Source organism: Salmo salar, chromosome ssa07 (genome assembly GCF_905237065.1).
Source record: "Salmo salar chromosome ssa07, Ssal_v3.1, whole genome shotgun sequence".
Lineage (NCBI taxonomy): Eukaryota > Metazoa > Chordata > Actinopteri > Salmoniformes > Salmonidae > Salmo > Salmo salar.
The window spans coordinates 65,803,532-65,808,920 of NC_059448.1; the positions used below are offsets into that span (position 1 = coordinate 65,803,532).

At 45.1% G+C, this 5,389-nt stretch overlaps 1 pseudogene; it reads left to right on the plus strand.

The window, feature by feature from the left end:
- The window catches only part of LOC123743814 (proline-rich protein 5-like), a 64,462-nt pseudogene extending 59,995 nt beyond the window's left edge, over nt 1–4,467 (plus strand).
- Nucleotides 4,468–5,389: the final 922 nt, after the last annotated feature.

The window sequence follows — 5,389 nt, forward strand, 5'->3', positions numbered from 1 at the left end:
TATACAGTTAGTTACTGTCTCTCCTCCTGATATACAGTTAGTTACTGTCTCTCCTCTGATATACAGTTAGTTACTGTCTCTCCTCTGATATACAGTTAGTTACTGTCTCTCCTCTGATATACAGTTAGTTACTGTCTCTCCTCTGATATACAGTTAGTTACTGTCTCTCCTCCGATATACAGTTAGTTACTGTCTCTCCTCTGATATACAGTTAGTTACTGTCTCTCCTCTGATATACAGTTAGTTACTGTCTCTCCTCTGATATACAGTTAGTTACTGTCTCTCCTCTGATATACAGTTAGTTACTGTCTCTCCTCTGATATACAGTTAGTTACTGTCTCTCCTCTGATATACAGTTAGTTACTGTCTCTCCTCTGATATACAGTTAGTGACTGTCTCTCCTCTGATATACAGTTAGTTACTGTCTCTCCTCTGATATACAGTTAGTTACTGTCTCTCCTCTGATATACAGTTAGTTACTCTCTCCTCTGATATACAGTTAGTTACTGTCTCTCCTCTGACATACAGTTAGTTACTGTCTCTCCTCTGATATACAGTTAGTTACTGTCTCTCCTCTGATATACAGTTAGTTACTGTCTCTCCTCTGACATACAGTTAGTGACTGTCTCTCCTCTGATATACAGTTAGTTACTGTCTCTCCTCTGACATACAGTTAGTGACTGTCTCTCCTCTGATATACAGTTAGTTACTGTCTCTCCTCTGATATACAGTTAGTTACTGTCTCTCCTCTGATATACAGTTAGTGACTGTCTCTCCTCTGATATACAGTTAGTTACTGTCTCTCCTCCGATATACAGTTAGTTACTGTCTCTCCTCTGATATACAGTTAGTTACTGTCTCTCCTCTGACATACAGTTAGTTACTGTCTCTCCTCTGATATACAGTTAGTTACTGTCTCTCCTCTGACATACAGTTAGTTACTGTCTCTCCTCTGATATACAGTTAGTTACTGCTCTCTCCTCTGACATACAGTTAGTTACTGTCTCTCCTCTGACATACAGTTAGTTACTGTCTCTCCTCTGATATACAGTTAGTGACTGTCTCTCCTCTGATATACAGTTAGTTACTGTCTCTCCTCTGACATACAGTTAGTTACTGTCTCTCCTCTGATATACAGTTAGTGACTGTCTCTCCTCTGATATACAGTTAGTTACTGTCTCTCCTCTGATATACAGTTAGTTACTGTCTCTCCTCTGATATACAGTTAGTGACTGTCTCTCCTCTGATATACAGTTAGTTACTGTCTCTCCTCTGATATACAGTTAGTTACTCTCTCCTCTGATATACAGTTAGTTACTGTCTCTCCTCTGACATACAGTTAGTTACTGTCTCTCCTCCGATATACAGTTAGTTACTGTCTCTCCTCTGATATACAGTTAGTTACTGTCTCTCCTCTGACATACAGTTAGTGACTGTCTCTCCTCTGATATACAGTTAGTTACTGTCTCTCCTCTGACATACAGTTAGTGACTGTCTCTCCTCTGATATACAGTTAGTTACTGTCTCTCCTCTGATATACAGTTAGTGACTGTCTCTCCTCTGATATACAGTTAGTGACTGTCTCTCCTCTGATATACAGTTAGTGACTGTCTCTCCTCCGATATACAGTTAGTTACTGTCTCTCCTCTGATATACAGTTAGTTACTGTCTCTCCTCTGACATACAGTTAGTGACTGTCTCTCCTCTGACATAGTTACTCAGTTACTTTCCTCCAGCTCAGTATTTACTCCGTGTTTTCCGCATACTCTTACCCTGCCCCTTTCTCTCTGTTCTATTCTACACAACAAACACAGAGCCCTCTAATGGACAATGTATTTCCTCTGAAACTGACATTTCAATAGACTCAAATATGGTTATGGTTTGAGGACAGATTTATTTTAAGTGGTTGACAAATGGTAAGCACTGATTTTTTAGTGTACAGCAGGTGTGGTTTCCTGTGGGAGTCTCATTGTGTGTGTCTGTGTGTTCCAGGGTGTCCATGAGTCTAAAGGAGTGACTGAGGACTAACTGTGATGTGTGTGTTCCAGGGTGTCCATGAGTCTAAAGGAGTGACTGAGGACTAACTGTGATGTGTGTGTTCCAGGGTGTCCATGAGTCTAAAGGAGTGACTGAGGACTAACTGTGATGTGTGTGTTCCAGGGTGTCCATGAGTCTAAAGGAGTGACTGAGGACTAACTGTGATGTGTGTGTTCCAGGGTGTCCATGAGTCTAAAGGAGTGACTGAGGACTAACTGTGATGTGTGTGTTCCAGGGTGTCCATGAGTCTAAAGGAGTGACTGAGGACTAACTGTGATGTGTGTTCCAGGGTGTCCATGAGTCTAAAGGAGTGACTGAGGACTAACTGTGATGTGTGTGTTCCAGGGTGTCCATGAGTCTAAAGGAGTGACTGAGGACTAACTGTGATGTGTGTGTTCCAGGGTGTCCATGAGTCTAAAGGAGTGACTGAGGACTAACTGTGATGTGTGTGTTCCAGGGTGTCCATGAGTCTAAAGGAGTGACTGAGGACTAACTGTGATGTGTGTGTTCCAGGCTGTCCATGAGTCTAAAGGAGTGACTGAGGACTAACTGTGATGTGTGTTCCAGGGTGTCCATGAGTCTAAAGGAGTGACTGAGGACTAACTGTGATGTGTGTGTTCCAGGGTGTCCATGAGTCTAAAGGAGTGACTGAGGACTAACTGTGATGTGTGTGTTCCAGGGTGTCCATGAGTCTAAAGGAGTGACTGAGGACTAACTGTGATGTGTGTGTTCCAGGGTGTCCATGAGTCTAAAGGAGTGACTGAGGACTAACTGTGATGTGTGTGTTCCAGGCTGTCCATGAGTCTAAAGGAGTGACTGAGGACTAACTGTGATGTGTGTGTTCCAGGGTGTCCATGAGTCTAAAGGAGTGACTGAGGACTAACTGTGATGTGTGTGTTCCAGGGTGTCCATGAGTCTAAAGGAGTGACTGAGGACTAACTGTGATGTGTGTGTTCCAGGGTGTCCATGAGTCTAAAGGAGTGACTGAGGACTAACTGTGATGTGTGTGTTCCAGGGTGTCCATGAGTCTAAAGGAGTGACTGAGGACTAACTGTGATGTGTGTGTTCCAGGGTGTCCATGAGTCTAAAGGAGTGACTGAGGACTACCTGCGTCTGGAAGCTTTGGTTCAGAAGGTGGTGTCTCCTACCTGGGAACCCACGGTCTCTACTCCAACGACGGATCCTCAATGCAATACTCCTCCTGCGTACTGGGTAGTTAGACTAATACTCATACAGCTAAATGATTTACATTTCATCAATACTCCTCCTGCGTACTGGGTAGTTAGACTAATACTCATACAGCTAAATGATTTACATTTCATCAATACTCCTCCTGCGTACTGGGTAGTTGGACTAATACTCATACAGCTAAATGATTTACATTTCATCAATACTCCTCCTGCGTACTGGGTAGTTAGACTAATACGCATACAGCTAAATGATTTACATTTCATCATGCATGATTTGTACTCTCCATTCACAGCTGTTCAGCTGATGTGCTGTTAGTTTCCTGTGTTATACTAGTCTAGATGGCCTCAACGTCTGTCTTGTTTTCACTTCTTCACATCCCATCTTTCTCCCTCCCTCTCTCCCTCCCTCCTTCCATCCCACCACTTCTTTCTCTCCTTCACTCATCCCTCTTCACCCCTCCTCCTATCCTCTCTCCAGAAAAGCGTCTGCAGCGGCGGTGGCCCAAGTCAGGCGACGCCCCGCCAAGAACCTGGTGATGCGCTCCAAGTCCTACAACGTGCCCATGTTGACGCCTGTGGTGGAGTATGATACCGAGACAGGCTCCGTGAGCAGCATGGGCATCCGCCGCCATTCCGTCTGCGAGATGACTTCCTGTCTGGAAGAAGGCGCCATCAACGACATCAGCACCACTTCCTCCCTGGCCTCCGCGGCCCAGCCGGGCCTCTCCTCCCTGGAGCAGGAGCTCAGCCTGACAGGGGTTGTTGGTGGTGGAGGAAGTCTGGATCTCTGTGGGTCTGTGGGGTCTGAGTCTTTGGGGTCCCACCTCCAGCCCTCCATCTTTCAGGACTCCCACTCCCCAGGACCCTTCCTCCACGGCGGGGGGGAGTCGACAGTGTCCCCCTCTGTTCTGTGTCAGGCCCACTCTGGTTCGGAGACGGGCGATCCCCAGCTGTTCCTCCAGCCCGGAGACAGTGGTAGATCAGATACTGGACTCTATGGACTCTGACCCTGATGGCATCTTCATAGACTTCTCCCACCACAGCTGCTCAGACTCTTCATCCTCTGGTTACAGCAGGGAGAGTGGTAGACAGAGTGTGGTATAATTTGGGGTTTCTGGTAACTTTTCCCTAATCCCAGTTGGATGATCTTGGATTGCCTGCTTATTCACTACTGATTTCTGTAAAATCTGTGACTAGTGAGAAAGTGTCTGGAGATTTGCAGCCGTAGGTCTGATGGATCTCAAGGAATATCACACATCCTGGCACCATCGGTACTCCACACACACTGTCGTCTCTAAACACACGTTCCTTCTAGGGTCTATTTCTCATGGAATATTTCTACAGTAAACTCCCTTTTATTAAATACATTTTCTTTGCTTGATTTTCACTTCTAGTGCTTCATTTGGAGGATAAACTCTACGTATTTTGTATTTCTTTGTGTTTGTATTACTGACGCTCAGTTACTGACCACTTTAAATCAGTCTGAGGTGTCTCCTCAAGTCTTGTGAAAGGCTCAGTGGAAAGGGAAACAGTCTGAGGTGTCTCTTCAGTCTTGTGAAAGTTCCAGTGGAAAGGAAACAGTCTGAGGTGTCTCTTCAGTCTTGTGAAAGTTCCAGTGGAAAGGAAACAGTCTGAGGTGTCTCTTCAGTCTTGTGAAAGTTCCAGTGGAAAGGAAACAGTCTGAGGTGTCTCTTCAGTCTTGTGAAAGTTCCAGTGGAAAGGAAACAGTCTGAGGTGTCTCTTCAGTCTTGTGAAAGCTCAGTGGAAAGGAAACAGTCTGAGGTGTCTCTTCAGTCTTGTGAAAGCTCCAGTGGAAAGGAAACAGTCTGAGGTGTCTCTTCAGTCTTGTGAAAGTTCCAGTGGAAAGGAAACAGTCTGAGGTGTCTCTTCAGTCTTGTGAAAGTTCCAGTGGAAAGGAAACAGTCTGAGGTGTCTCTTCAGTCTTGTGAAAGTTCCAGTGGAAAGGAAACAGTCTGAGGTGTCTCTTCAGTCTTGTGAAAGTTCCAGTGGAAAGGGAACAGTCTGAGGTGTCTCTTCAGTCTTGTGAAAGTTCCAGTGGAAAGGAAACAGTCTGAGGTGTCTCTTCAGTCTTGTGAATGTTCCAGTGGAAAGGAAACAGTCTGAGGTGTCTCTTCAGTCTTGTGAAAGTTCCAGTGGAAAGG